The following is a 17684-nucleotide window of genomic DNA, read 5'->3' on the forward strand; positions in this document are numbered from 1 at the left end:
CTTCATACTCACAATTGTCTTTGTGGCCCCTTGCTGGGCTCTCCCCAGGATGTCCATGTTTCTCGTAGCAGAGAGCCCAGAACTGGACTTCAGGTGTGTCTCAACAAGTCCTGAGCAGAGGGGAACGACTACTCCACCAATCTGCTGGCACTGGTTTCCTAACGCAGCCCAGGCTGTGTTTGCCCCACAGCCCAAACCTCCTCTGAATTTTGTCACAAGTGAATGTTTCCTGTGACATTTCCATGTTTATTATCATGTCATTTTTATGCAAGGAACCAATTCCAGCAATGAGTTTGATGAGTCCTCGTGGCATCAACAGTGTTTCTCATGCCTCTACTCTGATAGACAGGCCTGACTTCAGCCAGACTCAAGGCTTGCCTTGTTAGTGCTGTAATTAGCCCATGGTGATAAGACCTATCTCTCAGTGCCTCATTAATGGGGATTTATGGCCTTTGGGCTGGACCTGACTCCTGCCTGGCCAGATCAGGGAATGGGTAGAATTAACACTCAACTGTTTGTGTGTGACCACATAGACAGGCCTTGGGTTGTAAATAAATTAGGGAAAGGATGATTGATTGATATTGGACTACTGATTATAATCGAGTTTTTAACATGCAAGTACAGTCTGGATACTGAATAAAAGCACAATACCCCTGCTAACAACCCCATTGTTTGAGGAGGGGCAGTGATTTTGTTAAATGAACTTCTTAAATATGTATTAGGCACATGGATACATTTGATTTACTGTTCTTATTTTATCAACTAGTAGTGAATCTCTGAATGATAATTTGGTATGCTATGAATTAGCCTTGTGACTTTTCTTAACCCTCCAACTTTTTTACTCCTTTTATTAAAGTTACTTCGAGAGATAGTTACTGAGCAGTAATGTATAAGAGCTGTTTTCCTATTAATCACTCATGCCCATTTTTTTTTTTCATCATTACCAGAATAATTCAAAGCCACTAATGTATAGGTGAGCTCCTGGAGGCTTGTAATCATTTATTGTGTCATTTGAGGCCTAACTAAGAAGCAGATACATGTTGCATTAGGGTCATTAGAGGAAACTAAATAAAAAAATTATATATGTCTGTATATATTCTCAGTTGTAGAGAGCAAACAATGTGCTTCAGACAGAGAAGGGTTGGTAGGCACGAGAAACAAAGTCAACAGGGTGTTTTGGGAAGGCAAATAAATGCTTAGAAAAGAATTCAGCAAAAGTTACAGACTATCCCATTTATTAATGACATTTATCATGTCATTAATAAATGACAACATCATGACATCATCAAGGTATTGTGACAGAGCAGGGACCTGAGAACAGATGGAGCAGAGAATGGTTTTCGTGAATCTTGCAGGATATTTTTCCTTCCACGGAAAACAAAGCACTTGGAAGCACGAAAATTAGAAAATAGCTTCATATTCAGGCTTCTTATTGGAAAATGGAAAGGTTGGGGATTTTGGTTTTGGTGGGGTTTTTTTTGCTTGTCTGGTTTTTGGTTGGTTTGTTTTTTTCTTTATTTTTTGCTGTACTAGAGGGTTATGAATGGATGTGCACTAAGTGGGCTTCTGTGACCTGCCTTTGATAGATCATTGTGCTGAAATGTTCACCTGAAGACTTTTTTTATGTTGTGAACCTTGGCATCTTTTCCTGCTTCTTTCATGCCACCTTCTTTCACACAGTCAAATGCATTCAGAGGCAGTTTTTTTATTTCCACAGTACACTGGATGGCAAATTTCTTCTTTTTAAAAAGTGGTCTTAAGCTCAGTTGTTTTCAGACAACTCTGTTGAGAAAAAAAATCTATGTATCTTGTCAGGATAGGAGGTATTTCTAACGATGAAACATGAATCTTCCCAATTTAAAGGATTCATTTGGAGCTGAAAGACTGTGATTTTTATCACCAGAAACACATTGGCTTATGTAAAAGCAGGTGCATGTAAGTTTAGCAGTTATATACATCCTACTTTCACTTCCTTGTAGATGAATTCTTGGTTTCCAAAGGTACAGCAGATTCTGAGAGCAAGCAGTTATTCAGTTAACTAGCAGTTGCTAATAAAAATAAAAGCAGTGCAGATCTCACTATAGATGTTATAATTAATCAGGCACAAAACCAGGCTTTCCATGAAGCCACAGGAATCTCAGTGGGAACAGGTGTTTTAGGGATAGCACTGAAGGTTTTTCTTGGTATAGAAGAACATTTCACAGATGATTTCTTGAAAAAAAAAAGTGAAGTCATGAAGTTTTATCATCAGATATCATTCAAAAGCCTGGTGTTTCTCTGTTTTTTCCCCAAGAGATATAAATTAAGACATTATCACTGCAGTACTCGTAGATGAATCTCTGCAGCATTGCCTTGCACAGATGAAATAAACCCAGGCCATTTGGAGAAAACTCAGCATTCATAGCTAATATCAGCTTATCCACAGATAACAATAGGGGATATAATTTGAACCATTTACTACCACGTTACAAACCTTTAGCAGCCTGTAAATCAGAGCTTTATTTTTTTGCAGCAATGAGAATTTTTGTGCTTTAATGGCTTGATTTGTCTGGGTTGACATAAACTGTGAATTAAATCTGCCGATTTTTTGTGACAATATGATTTTTAGGCTGATGTTATTAAAAGAATCTGAATGTTCAACACTTCTTGAGGCCAACAGCCTGTACTCATGCACTGTCCAACATAGAGCAATTAGTGAAATTCTGAGAAAAGTGAACTGTAGCCACAAAAGCTCAGCTCTTGCACTGAGGTGAGACAAAGGCTCTTGTCCTTTCCCCTTCTGTCCTGAAATTTCACCTGGTTTTCTCAGGGTCCAGGTTAATCCAAAGCAATTGTGCTCAAGGACATGGAGTAGGGCAGCACAGAGCTGATTGTGAATGTGAGTCTGATTTTACAGGCTGGAGGGAAAATGTTTTTTTTTCTCTTCATCTCACCACATGGAAGCTGTCAGTATTTTAAATTCTTGGTAGAACACTAGGAGAGTGATGAGCTGTAAGTGTGAAACTCTTGTTTTCAGATATTTCTCCACTGGAAAAAAAAAAAGAGAGAGAGACAGAGATACAAAGTCCAGAAAATAGAGGTGTAAAGGAGCTTAAGCCTTCTCAGACTGACCTTAATTTCATCCATGGTCCATTGGAAGACCGTATAAGTGCAAATATAAAACTTTTGACCTAAGAACGTCACTCTGCTAATAATTACAGATTTTTTTTAGGCTGTGGAATTAATTACCACGGGAAGTAATTAAGGCAGTTCTAAGCCTCATGTTCCAGAGTTTAAGACTATTGTTAATTATAGGAGTAGAGTTCCTGAGATCCATGTGAAGTTTGAACTCTGTGGAGAACCTTGATATGGTCTTGGCCCTGATGACTTCTGTGGGCAATGAGTTTCATGGTTTAGTAACATGTGTGAGGAAGAATTTGCTCTTAGTGGTTTTAATCATACTGACAGACCCAACTCTCTAAGCTTCTTCTTCTTTTTTTTTGATAGACCAGGTCCACCTCCTTTTGATTTAGCAGCTACAAAAACTAACAAAGCTATATATACTTTTATATTTACAAAGCTATATATACTTTTATATTTACAAAGCTATATATACTTTTATATTTGCATTCACATTTATTTTATGCACAGTCACTTTCTCCTTGAGAAGAACACTGGAAAAAGGAATTTTAAGAGCAAGAAGCATTGTTGTAAAGAATTGAACTGAACTGAATGACACAATTACTTGTTTGGCAGACGTTTCTACTTTTGAAGCAATATCAGTGGAAACCTGAGGGAGACAAAGTTTCAGAACATTAGAGCCACGAACTTTGTTTTTAATAATACATGAAATTGCCTTAATAAATCCTTATGGAAACTGTAACAGCAGCAGTTAATGACTGGTTTTAGTTAATGACCCATTAACATGTTAGCAAAGCAGCCACTAACTGTGATATTTCGTGAGAATCAGTTTCAAAGCGACAATTAATATTAAAATCTGATGTTGATTTATTAACCAATACATTTTTCAGGCATTATTTTCTACCTGGAGCGGTGACTGCACAATGCAATGCCAGTGTTGGTAAATCAGGAATTCCAGGAGGGTTAATAACCTGGTTTGCTCCAATCAGACAACAGAAAAAACAAACAGCTGTCCCTCCCCATGGATGTTCTTGCTGAGGCAAATTTCATTCTTGGATGATGCTTTAAAACAATGTTCCTACTGTGAGTCTTAACTGGACACCTAGAAACCTGAGCCTTCCAAAAGCAGCAGATATGAAGACCTAGTTTTGCCTAATTAGTTCAGGGAAAAGGACCTTCCATCAATTCTTCACTGAGGAGGCCAGTAAAACAAATAACATAAAAAAAGCATCAGTGTCTTGCAGCCAAGAAACTGCACTAGTTGAGATAACTAAACACACTTCTTTAATGTAATTACTTATTGACCAGTTTTTGTGCATATGTCACAGGCCAAGACTTTCAGATCTGTAATTTATACCTGTGCCTGTTAATTCTCTTCCTATGTGTGTTACAAGTTTGTATCATGCATAGATCTGCTTTTGCTTTGTTTTCACCTCAGATAAGGCAGAACCAAAGAAATCCACCCCCTACTTTGAGGGAAAGGTGACAAAGTCTGTGTTGGTACTTTTTGAGGAGTAGGTTCCGTGTCCTGGGGTGAACCTCACGAAACTGCAGCATTTTGTGCAGTAAGTTTCATGTTGTTTTATGAAATTCCAGAATTACTGATCACGGCTTTCATCTTGGAAACAAAGGCTGTAAATTCCCCAGAGAAACCTTTTCTTGGGTTCATACGACACTGAAAATCAAGCACATTCTTGATGCACTCATTGACAAGCCCTGCCTGCCTGAGCAATCACCTGATCTCAGCAGGATTCCTTCCCTCATCCCTCTCTTCAGTGTGTGTCAGACTGTGCCATGTCCCGGATCCCTGTGGCCCTTCTGTCAGGAGAGTTCCACTTCTTTGCAAAGAAGGAAATGTTTGTTCTCCTTCAGCTCTGCAAGTGGAGTCACTGAGATAGAGAGACATAAAATACGTGGCTGAGGGCTACCAGTTCTGACCTCTCCTGGGGCTTTGGTCCCGTGGTACTCAAGTGGGTTTACTGGGTATTCAGAGCCCTTTCCCTTGTCAGTAAATAGCCCTGTGGTGGGGTTCAGGTGCTCCAGCATTTCTGTGTGGCTGAAATTACAGTATCAGTTACACCACTGGAACCAAACAAGAGGCAAAAGGTCTCTCCCATCCATCACAGGGTGACAGAGGGTACAGCCATGCCAGTAGGTGCTTTCCTGCCTGGGCATGTTCAGGCACAATAAACCATGATGGAGTGGTCAGTTAACAGCCATTCTAAGCCAGGCATCGTTCTCGATGGCATTTGGCCAGTGATATTTTGGCCAGTCAGCTTAAAGAGAGCATTCATCTGATGTTGACCCACAGCATTGTTTCCCACTGTGGTTTGTGTGTGTATATTCCTGTTTTTGAACACTTAGGCTATTTGCTGATCAGTTTGAGATGCCTGCCTGCTGAACAGTTCGCTTTCTGAAGCCACCTGACCTCTTGTCTGCTCACAGCCCTCTTAGTTACAAGGATGGTGAGGGCAGATGGAGCCCAACCAGAAGGCTAAAAGCAATTTGTCCATGAAGAAATGTGGAGAAAATTTGTCCATAGAGAAGTTACTTTTGTGTGATCAAAACCCCTCTGTATTCCCTTGAAAAACTCTGCACACTAACAGCATCACTGTGAAAAGGTAATATTAATAAAGGCAGACCTGGTTCGTGAGTCATTTGCAGACCCACCAACAGTTTATTACTGATCTGTTGTTAAATGAAGTTTTCACATGTGGGTTTTCTCAATATGACACCAGAACATCAAACAACTGACCCTGGTGAAGAGTTCCCCACATGCAGTACTGGCTTGAGCTTTGCCTCTTTGAAGAGAAAGCAGATTTACTTGGGGTTATTGCCATGTCAAAGGAAATTAGTTCAGTCATGCTGTTTCCTTATTGGTACCTCCTACTGTTTGCAGTTGCTGAGAATCACTAAAAACACTCTAGATCTGCTTAGTTGATACAGTTAGTGTTTTATTTCAGGAGAATGAGGCCTGCCTTTTTTTGGGGAAACATTATTTAAACATCTGCTCAAGAAGCTGTCTTCTGTCCAAAATGTCTTGCCCTATTTTTGAGTCTTTCATTCTCTTTTTTTCACAGGTGATCTGTGGCAAGACACAGCTCCAACAACCTAATGAGTTCTCTGGGATGATAAAGGGAACTGGAGCTGAGGGATACTCAGCAAGTCAACTTTGCTCTCTAATTTATAGCAGCAAAATCACCTCAGCAACAGTTCCTTGTGTCAAAAATTCTAATGCTGCCTGCTCTGCGAAAACCTTCCCATGTCAACCACAGCACTATGAAAGACATTGGTTGTTTTGATTTAGTCTTGGGTAAAGCCTGAAACTGAGCTGTCCATATCAGCAGTGGTCAGGTAGAGATGACAGTGAGAGATTTTTATTAGGCCCTGGGGTTTTTTAGATTTCTTGGCCCAGCCTGGTATAGCTGATGCGACCTAATTTTTTTTTTAATTTATTTAGGGAGTCACAGCAAAAATCACATTTCTGCTTCATGGCATCACAGGGTGTAGTGGTTTTCTGTGGCTGGGTTTTGGTAGTGGGGGGGGCTACAGGGGTGGCTTCTGTTAGAAGCTGCCAGATGCTTCCCCTGTCCCGTGGAGCCAATGCCAGCCAGCTCCAGGATGGAATTCCTGCTGCTGGCCAAGGCTGAACCCATCAGGAGTGACAGTAACACCTCTGGGATAACATATTTAAGAACAGAAGGTTGTTGCACAAAAAGAATTCCATCCAGGGAAGAGTGGAGTGGGAACATGGGAACAACAAAGTAGACACCAAGGTCAGTGCAGGAGGAGGGGCAGGAGGTGCTCCAGGTGCCGGAGCTGTGCCCCTGCAGCCCATGGGGGACCATCAGGGTGCAGAGACCCCCCTGCAGCCCTTGGAGGAGCCCGTGCTGGAGCAGGTGGATGAATGAAGGAGGCTGTGACCCGTGGGAGGCCCAGGATGGAGCAGGGTCCTGCTGGAGACCTGCAGCCCCTGGAGAAGGAAGCCCAGGCTGGAGCAGGTTTTTCCCGGGTAGGACTTGTGGCCCCTGTGGGGGACCCACATCGGTACAGCTCATTCCTGAAGGACTGACCCCATGGAGGAGTGACCCACGGGACAGCAGGTTGGGAAGAGCTGCTGCCCGAGGGATGGACTCACACCAGAGAGGTCCATCAAGGACTGTCTCCTGTGGGAGGGACCCCACTGGAGCAGGGGAAGGGCTCCCACTCCTCTCCCTGAGCAGCAGCAGAAACAACAACTGACTGCAACCCCCATTCCCATCCCCCTGCACCGCTGGGGGGGAGGAGGGAGAACGTGGAAGGAAGGAGGGGTGGGGGGAAGGTGTTTTTAAGACTGTTTTATTTCTCACTCTTTGACTCTTATCCTGCCAGTAATAAATATAAGTATTATCCCCACTTTGAGTCTTGTTTTGCCTGTGAAGGTGATCAGTCACTGATCTCTCCCAGCCCTTATCTCTACCCATGAATTCTTAGCTGTTTTTTTTTCTCTCTCCTCTGTCCAGTTGCAGAGGGAGAGAGTGGCTTTAGTGGGTACCTGGTACCTGGCCAGGGTCTACCCACTACACAGGGAATGATACTGTGCAGTCCCTCACCTGTCCTCAGGCTCTGCTTGAGGAGAATTCATAGGTATGAAGTGACCCCCCTCACAGTGGATGTTTGATGAGCAGCTGAGGGATCTGAGGGGTTGAGCTCAAATAAAAGCACAGGCTGTGCTACCTTAAGCTCACCCACAACACCTAACTTTGATGTTCATCTAATCCAGCTCTGATACTTGGGATGAGCATTTTGGTTGGAGCCCAAGCGGGGCTGGGGCTTGGATAAATGCCAACTGGCTGATCCCTCTGTCTGATGAAGACTGGGGAAAACAACTGGAAGATTTGGCAGAAATTACATCAGAATCCCTGACTGAGAGTGTGCACCTGCCACTCGCTGTTCAGGTCTATAACTCAGGGCTTTCTAAAATTACACCTGCTCCTTTGGCATGTTTAGTTAAAACTTGTTGACAAGATCGTGTTTTATTATCTGTGCAACTATTTTGTTTTTCCTAATGTGGGATGTCAGGGCTCAACATGAGACTGTTTGGAACTTCAGCCAGCCTGGATGTGAAGAGAGACCCTGGTATAACCTGTCATGTGCTCAGACACATTTAACTAGACCCAGATTCTCTAAGGAGAGGGGGGAAAATGACAGACTTGAGCATGAGCACGAACAGGGTTGCTGAAAATACGCTCATTTGGGGATGGGAAGGGGCCTTGTTCACTCACTGAATTAGCTTTTCTTCCACCTGCCTACAGGTTTCAGACGTTCCTGTCCCTCTGCAGAGGACTTGAATCCAGGAATTGTGGCATAAATCTCTGCAAGGATGGATCCTGTGGAATAACTGTAGGCAGACAGGCTGAAATATATTGTAATAAACCCTGATGCAGGGAGGAGTTAGCTGGGTATAGATGCATCTTCCTTCTCTATTCTTTCTTCCCCTCCTCTCTGCTCCTCACATGTTATTCTTTAACATGCAGAGATTTAGAACCAAGAATACCAGAGGTAACAGTTCTACATGTTGTTCATCCAGCCTAAAGAGAAGGTTGAGGTAATTTTAGCTAATTACAGAGGGCAAAACTGATCCCCAGTTACCTCTGGTAAGGTATTAAAATAGCTTTCACATGAAGATAAGATCTTTCATAAGATCCTTCATAATGTTATCTCTTAGAACTATCTCCATAACAATATATATAGTATTAGAGAGATATATATAGTTGTACTTGCATTTTTAATGACTTGAATACTTTCAGAAAAAAAGAGAGTGCGAGGCAGACGACAGAAGGACTTGAGAACAAACTGCAAGGAGGCTTTCATGAATTAGAAATTGAAAATTATGTTTAGAAAATCACAGGGAATGGAAGCGTCCCTATAAATTCTCCTGTTATTATATATCTTCCTTTATGTTTTTGTGAAAAGAAAGATCTTCAGGACAGAGTATCACTGTAAGACTAGATATGTCTGCAGTCACCTCCTGGATTTCTTGCCCCAGAACATGCATGAAGATGCTTATTTCTTGAGGGTGTTGACAACCCTGACTTGCTCCCCAGCACGGGCTGCTCTGCTGCACTTCTGCCAGCTGGAGGGTGGAATTGGAGTAGAGAAGGTGTTCTTCCTCTTGCCCCCATTTGTCACCCCATACCCAAAAACTTGAGAACTCCAGCTTTGAAGGTGAGAGATCCATGTTCCAGTGCACTCCAGCTTGTGTTGGAGAAGGACTCTGGCTCTTTTGCCTCAGAGAAGATGAGGTTGCTATGGCATCATATGACATCTTCTAAGTCACCCTTGCTCTATGTGAAGAAAGCATGGAAAAATACAGCTTTGGAAAAAAGCAGGAGCTGGGTGTTAAGTCTCATAGGCAAGTGAACTACGACAAAGAAGACAGGGTAACCAGGATAAACCACCCTTTCTGTGATTTTTGTCAGGTAATAATTTGCAGCCAGCTCTCTCTCTGTTGGGTGTAGAACAAGTGCAGAAGTCATTTGTCTCCTCTTCTGCTTCTCCTGAGAGAACCCAGCCCATCACTGCCTCTGCCTGGTGAGTGTTAAAGCCCTTCTCTTTTAGCTGTTTCCCATCAGTTGATGTGTCTCTCCACTTATTTTCCCTGAATCCCATTTTGCAGTGCCTAACTCTTCTACATGAACTACCAGGGCACTGGGTACTACCTAAGGTTGTGAGTTCCAGTATCTTGGAGCTCACTTAGAACTTGACTTTCGCAGCACAGATTGTTTCAGTACCTGAATTCCTTAGTGGATTAGCCCTTGACTTCCCTGTGCTTCAGTTCTTTGATACAGGAATAACAACAAACTCCAAACCTACAGGGATGCCGTGGAAGATGAATGCAAAAAAGTTTGCCAGGGGTTCTGAGAAGGCAACAGAAGCAGCTATAAGGTAAGTCATGAGGAAGAGTCTGGACCACATCCCCTCACAACAGAGGTATGACCACAGTCTACCCACCCTGGAGAAGTCCAAAGCACTGCCTGTGTAATGGGATTGCACATATTCAGATGTTAATCTTTTCAGGAATGCTTCTTGCAGGGTCAGGCCATGCATCAGCAAGACCACTGAGAAGTCTCTCCCCAAAAAAATGATAAGCACAAAACACTGAGAACTTGGAATGATCCTCTTGTCATTAAAAGAAAAATACCTGTGCATAATCATCATATTTTAGCATTTCTAGACATTCACTGTTTGTCTGCACGAAAGCTTTTGCAGTAGAACTTCCAAGTTATGCAGTCAGGAAGCCAACAGGAAAAGTATTGAATACAAGAACCAACAATGAAACCATCTGACAAGTTGTTTTTTGGTTCCCCCCCCCCCCCCTTTGCTGATTTAAGAAGCCATTTTGATAATTTCAAAGCGAGGGGAGAATATTTGTTTCACAATTGATCATTATTCATTTTTGACAAAAGTGTATGTAAAATACCAAGGAAAATGTTTCTGGACAGAAAACTCCTGCTATCCATCCTACAGTAAATAAAAGGGTATTGTTCTACAGAATTCTTGCTGATATTTTTCTTAATTTATGTAAGAAGCAAGAGGAATCTTGTTTAGAATCTTACTAATAATTAATTCAGTGTCTTTGCAGTTTGCCTTAATTTGAAAATTGGTGATTTTTCTTTTCCTTTTCTTCTTCTTCGAACAGCTCTTTAGCAGGTATTATGAAACATTGCATTTGCTTGTAGGGCTACTAATATGTTCTCAGAAGAAGACTGAACTCAGGGAATTCCACTGAATTTAATTCATTGCCAATGAAAATAAACTGATTTGAAAATTACTGATTTGGATATTGAGAAAAAAAGAAGACATTCAACTAAACAAAAACTTAGGGAATCTTCTTTTCTCCTCTTGGGAAAGCCCAAGAGTCAAGTTGACTCCAGACACTTGCCCTCCAGCTTCATAGTCTCCCCTCCCCTTGTCTGGCTGCAGGTTACACTCAGTCCCTTCAGTGATGCAAAGGAGATTGGGGTCTGCACGTTGCAGGGGGGTCTGTCACTCCTTTTTATTGACTCTTTTCTTCCATGGATCCTTCCTTCTCACTCATTTCCTCTGCTCGGGCATTGACTCCTCCATGTCACCAGCATGGGGACACTCCCTGGTGTCCTCCCACCCTGCAGCTCTCTGCTCCCCAAATCCTGCCAGATACACCCATAACACGTCATAGAGAGTACATATAAATCATTCAGCTCTATCTCTAAATCTCTTGTTGAGCAGCTAATCCTACTGACACCAACCATATCCATCTTTTCAGTTGTCTCTCATTTCCCTCCTTGTTCTCTGTCACTGCCAACATTTCCATCCTTACAGCTGCTCCAAGCCACACTTTGGAGTTTGCTCTTGACAACACCCTCTCTCTCAGCTCGTGTATCCAGAACATGCTGCCTTTTACTCAGCATAAACATTATCTGCCCTTTCCCCCCCCACTAACCACATCATGTGTCCTGTTCTCCACTGCAGATATTCCATCATTGTAGGAGCTTACTCTCTGGCCATCCAAGCATGTATGTACAGACCTGTCTCCTGCCAAAATATATCCCAGAAGATAATTTTCCCTGCCAGTCCAAAACCAATAAATAATTCGATATTTTAAAAGCTTTGGTAACTTTGCACCTGCTATTTTGTCTTATTAATTGCTTCAACTACTACACTGTCCATATTTTTTTTTTCTTGTTGTTGCTGTTGCTTTGTTTGAGGAGTTTTATGCCTTTATCACTGTCTCTTGCTCAGCTCCCTATATAACCACATCAGCTTTTCTTTCATACAGCCTCTTTTGGGTGCTGCCGAGTTGGTGGGACTGGATGATCTCAAAGGTCTCTTCCAACCTTGATGATTCAGTGATTCTGCATATCATGAAGTTCCCAAGACCTATTCCCTTTGTGACCTTTTGAAAGGCCAGTTTCTACCCTGTTGCCATCTAGGGAAAATAATTTTTAGTGTCTATTTACTTTACCCTGCTGCTTATCTGTGTGAGCAACTAAAGAGAAGATGTTTCACTTTTCCCATGCAGAGAATGCACTAAATGTCTGTTTGATCTGGGTCTGGGATCTGTGGTTTGGATCTCAAGTCTAACTAGTGCTGTCACCAGCCGAGGAGAAAATACTACACTCTGGACAGCTCCAACACCCTCTCGTTGACTTATAGCAGAAAATCAAGCTCTTCCATTCACTGAAGTATTTACAGCTCAGCAAGGATATTGCAAGTGAGAAAGGTCAGTAGCTGGAATACAATACAACACATACAATTTTGTATGACTGATCAAACGTCCTTTAAAACAAGTAAACACTGTCTTACATATAATCTAAGCTAATCTTCCCACTGTTTCCTGCAGAGTGCCACTCGGAATGTGCTGATCACGACGAAGAGAGCACTTTCCGTGCACGTACTAATATTTGTTATATCGCAGCATATATCACAACGACTGTTTCTTTTGGTGTTGCTTCCTCTTCTCTCCCGCTGCGCGGCCCCGGTGGTGCTTTAAGACTGCGGAGGGCTGGGGTTAGCGCTGCCCTCCGCCGCGCCGGCAAGGCAGGGGAGGTGAGCGGCGGGCTCCGAGCGCTCCGAGCCGCCGGAGAGCGAGGGGAGCGAGGAGAGAAGGCAAGAGAGAAGGGGAAAAGGAAGATGTGCCCGCCTGCCCGCCCGCCCGCCGCCGGGCCGAGGGGAGCCGTGTGAGGAGCCGTGCGAGGAGGCGTGCGAGGAGCCGGCTCGCCGCGGCTCGGGGCCGGCCGCCGCCGGCGGGGATGCTCGTGTGGCCGCGCCGGAGGATTTTGTCACCTGTGGCCCTGCCCCCGCCGCCCTGCGGGCGCCTCCCCGAGCCAAGGACACACCTGGGCGCCGCGCACCCGCCCCCCGCCCCCGCCGCCGGCCGCCTCTTCCCCCGCCCGAGCGCCGGGCGAGTGTCGGCGGAGCCGCGGGGCTGCAGGCGGGGCTGAGCGCTCGCTGGGCGGACGAGCGGCCCCGCAGGCTCCGAGCAGCCACCAGCCGAGGGAGGAGGAGGAGGAGAGGGCGAGCGGGCGAGCGGCAGGGGCATGTGGATGTTTGCCGTCGCCTTGCTCCACAGCATCTCGCATGGTGAGCCCCCCGCCGCGGGCACCTTTTTCCCTCCTGCCCATCCTCGCCCTCCCCGGGAAGGGGAGCGGGTCGCGGCGGTGCCTGTCGGGGTTGGACGCGTCGCGCTGGCTTTGGGCTCGCCCTGAGAGCGCTTAAACTCGCTTACCCAGCAAAGTGACAGCCCGCGAGTGAGCGGCATCTCTGCAAACATCAGAGCAACCTGCGCGGGGTGGGGGGGAGGCACTAAGGGCATCTTCTTCCCCTGTCATCCTCCCGTTCCTCCTCCCCTCCCCATTTGGCAAAAGGACGTGTTCTTCTGGAACATCTGTCATTTGCCACCTTGCAAAGGAAAGAAAACTAACGTATATAGTATTTGGGAGGTCTTAGTTTGTACTATTAGTTTGTCTCCTATGTTATTGGAAAGGTTATACTTGGTAGCTGTGTGTGTTATTTCTGCTGGGCTCTAACGGTTTCCTATTAATCCTTATATAAACGTATCTTCCAAGAAACTGAATTCAGAAATAGGTTTTTGCACTCGTGGAAGGGTATTGGGTACAAGAAATCATTGGGGCAGACTTCCAAGGCACGGGGGAAAATTCTGTTTCATGATTAGGAAGTATTGACTTTTTGAGTTAGTATTAACTGCTGAAGACAAATGAGATCTTGCCAATCCCCCATCACCCCCCCAGTCTTGTAAAGGTTGTTTAGGGGAATCTGATTGTTACTTATGTGAGAAGACTGTAACGCTTGAGCTGGATGTATACATGTAGGCATTTTGCCATTTTCCCACAAAGCTTTGCCAACTCCCATCAGTCACGACCTGAAACAGCTGCTGATCACTTTGGAAAACTCCGAGTGCAGAGATTTGTCTGTGCCACGGGCTTAAAGTGAGGTCACCAGGCTTCTTTTCATATGTATCTGGAAGAAAATCTAAACACAGAAATAATTAGAAAACCCATCCTTAGAGTGAAGGTTTTGGTATGTGTATTTAAACTATTTGAAAGACAGAAATTTAATTCAATGACAAATGCTAACATGCTATAATTTCAGTTCTAAACTCATAGAAACCCCCAACTTAATATGGAAAAATCCCTTAAATTGCTGTGGTTTATCTTATTCTTTAACAGTTGTTGTCATTTGAAGATTCCAGTCAAGAAACTGTTTTGAAATTTTGAACTTATATGGCAGAATGTTTCAAACATACTGAATCTGGTTTTTTTCAAAAAGGATGTATTCTGCCAATTAACTTTTTGATCAGTCTTAAACTTACACCTAGATGTGAAAGTTAGTACAGTTCAGTAATTCAGCATTTAGCATATTCTTTGGATTATTTTTTTAAATAAACCTATTTTGATAGAATATCTTCTTGAGCCATTTATAGACTTGTAACCAATTAAGCATAATTTTGAATTTCTATGTCCATGTCTCTGGCAATAGCAGGGAGACCAAAACAGCAAGGAGTTATTCTCTCAACGTTGCTGTGCAGGAAAGACAGGAGATGTTATGCAAGACAGGTGTATCTTTTTGAGATTTCTAGCTTAACCTTCAGCTAAAAAATGCTTAAAGCCCATTGTGTTGTGGTCATATCATTTCAAAGAAAGAGATAGCAGGAATAGACAGGCTCCAGATATACACAACAGGAGTGACAGAAGCAGGAAGGAATTCTGTGTGAGAGGAATGTAAGGTGGGGAGAGAGGAAACAGTATGCTCAAGGAAGAGATGAATCAGCAAGGATGTGAAAACTGTGTATGAAACAGGATGTATGAAACGTGCATCCCTGATTGCTCTGGAGACAAATCCTGGCATTCTGTGCCCAGTGCCAAGTACCCAAGTCCTGCCCTCCACAGGACTGTGGCCTGCACAGCCCCTCTGTGTGCTGAGGTGTGGGGTGGCACGTGGGGGTTTGTTTTGTTTATAGTTCTGGAAGAACTGTTCCAGAATAGCGGAGAAAATGCATTTACAACCTACTTCCCACTCCACTGAAGCACAGTCCTCTCCAGGAAAGGCAGGTGAGCTCTTTTTACTTGCCAATTTTGTCTCTTGCACAGGTGATATTGATGCTGTTTACTTAGTAGCAGTCACTTTATGAGCACTTAATCTCAGAGAAAACCCAACTGTGGTAATGGCTAGTAAATGTAGGCTTGTTAAATGAACCACCATTATCTAAAAATAAGTGTTGGTGGTGAAGAGATCACTTCTGATAGGTGGCTATACTTTAAAAAAAAAAATAAATAAAAAATTAAAAACCCAACCAAACTCACAAAACAATTCCCAAGGAATTGAACAAGAAGTACCACAGCAGCAGTCTGTGTTGGACCCAGATCAGCTTCTCCGTGGAGAATGGAGTCAGTGGTTTTGCTACAGGTCCAAGAGGTTGACCCTGGGAGATCTACACCAGCCCTGCTGCCCAAAGCAGAGCCAACAACTACAGCAGGACTGTGTCCTGTCAAATTTTGAATAACTCCAAGGATGGACACTCCATAAACTCTCTGGGATACCTGTGCCAGTGTTAGACCACCCTCATCATGAAAATAAACACATTTTATTTATATATATATATATATATACATATATAAAAAAATCTTTTTAAATAGGGCTGCTTGGTTTCTATTTGTGTCTGTTGCCTTTTGTCTGTTCACTGAATACCACTGAGAAGAGTCAGGCTACAGTTCCTTTACACCACCCCATCCAGGATTTTTGATCCTCCTGAGCCTTCTCTTCTCCAGACTAAACAGTCACAGCTCTCTCAGCCTTTCCTCATGCACTGGATTCTCCAATTTCTTAACAGTCTTTGTGATCCTTCACTAAACTCACCCCAGTATGTCTGTGTCTTTCTTGGTCTGAGGAGCCCAGAGCTGGTGCACAGTGCTCCAGATGTGTTGCCACAGGTGATGACAAGACAATTTTGATTTTTCTCCTTTAATCCCAGTCGAATGTGCTGCTGTCATTCATGTTTACCCAGCCTTTCATTTTAAGGTGAAACCCTTCACTGGACAGGATATCCCATTTTTTCTCTATTACAGGTTATTCTTCTCTACTGCTGAAGTCCTCCATAACACAGCCCTACCAAACTTTTCCCATGAAGTACTTGGAGTCCTTTTCCATCCCAACCAGCATATGAATTTCCACTTGTTTGCCAAACTTACAGTCAAGTACTTTTCTGCTCTTGTATAAGAATTTCCTCCCCAAAAAGGAAGATCTCCATTAGCTGCCTTCAAATCCTGCCTGTGGACTTGCTGCTATTTAAAAACTCAGCAACAGTTGGCTGCTGTGGACATTGCTCATCTCGCTTAATTTAAAGTGTTTATGGTGCAATTCACTGGAGCTTCTCCACATAATACATGGAGAGAGAGGAACAGAGGCTTCCAGGGTGCATTTTCTGTTTTACCTTGGACAATCACTGTAGGATGGGAGAAATCATCTCTTAAATGTGCTTACTCCTCCCTTTTGACTATTAAAGCAGGCACAGGTACCTGGATGAAAGAAAGAGAACTGTCTGCTTTACAACCTTTTGCGTTTCTCTGGGTGACTCCATGACCTGAAAGGCACAGAGAATGTCTCTGTCTTACCTGTGAACAATTTGCATTGGTAAAACTTATGTTCTGTACTCAAAAGTAAATGCAAATGCAGTTTCCTCCATAGTTTTCTGTTTCCTTCCTCTGTAACTGTAAGCAATTATAGGTTGTAGAAAATGCGTTATGGAGACAAAATTATTTGTGCAGTGGTGTGTAAGCACCCAGTTTGTTGGTGAGCTAAGACAATGGGTATAAAGTGTGGGCAGAAAAGAAAGGGTCAAGAGGGGGACCACAAATAGATTTTTTTTGTGAGTGGACTTGAAAACATTGAATTGCACCAAGTAAGAGGCAGCAAAGCTTTGCATCTGGAACGAGGAGCCAGGTTTGGTGAAAGCTGTGATGTGGGGAATGGCCATGGGGAGTGGGGTTAGTGGTAGGCTGTCCTTGCAGAGAGAGGCTTGGGATCTCTGAGGTCAGCCTTTATAAAAGTCTTTCCAGCATATGTGTTCCAGCCCCATGAGCTGTCAGGAGTCTTTACTTTTGTATATTCCATCCCCTCTCCGACTGGTCCCTCCTTACCAGAGTAGCTGAAGGTTAAAAAGCTTTTAGACTCTTGCCTAAACATTTTGTGAAGGTCTCCTCCTCTACTTCATGAGATGTTTATGGTCTCACAGAATAGAAATAAGAATTTTGTGTGGAAATAATACACAGGCTCCACTTGTCACACAGGAAGTCTGTATGGTATGAAGGTAAAAATATCTCCTGTACTTTGTGGTGTCTCTGAGGCAAACGAGGGTGCACCAGGAGGAACATCACTGATGCAGACGTGTGAAGGGTGAAGGTCTGGCTTTACTTTGTATTCCTGAGTCTTGGGGCAAGCTGTGTGGAGAACCCACGGCAGCCTGCTGCTGTTCCTGCTGTATTATCCATGACAACAAGTTGGCAAAGAAAGTATTTCTTACGGTT

The 17684-nt window shown here is 43.5% G+C and overlaps 1 long non-coding RNA gene across 1 annotated transcript; it reads left to right on the top strand.

Annotated features, from left to right (window-relative positions):
* Positions 1–10716: 10716 nt before the first annotated feature.
* LOC135410391 (uncharacterized) lies at positions 10717–16999 on the top strand. The gene is made up of 2 exons (XR_010428658.1): positions 10717–13224; positions 16227–16999. It is a non-coding gene; the product is annotated as an uncharacterized LOC135410391 (long non-coding RNA).
* The last annotated feature ends 685 nt before the right edge of the window (positions 17000–17684 follow it).

Source organism: Pseudopipra pipra, chromosome 2 (assembly GCF_036250125.1).
Source record: "Pseudopipra pipra isolate bDixPip1 chromosome 2, bDixPip1.hap1, whole genome shotgun sequence".
NCBI lineage: Eukaryota > Metazoa > Chordata > Aves > Passeriformes > Pipridae > Pseudopipra > Pseudopipra pipra.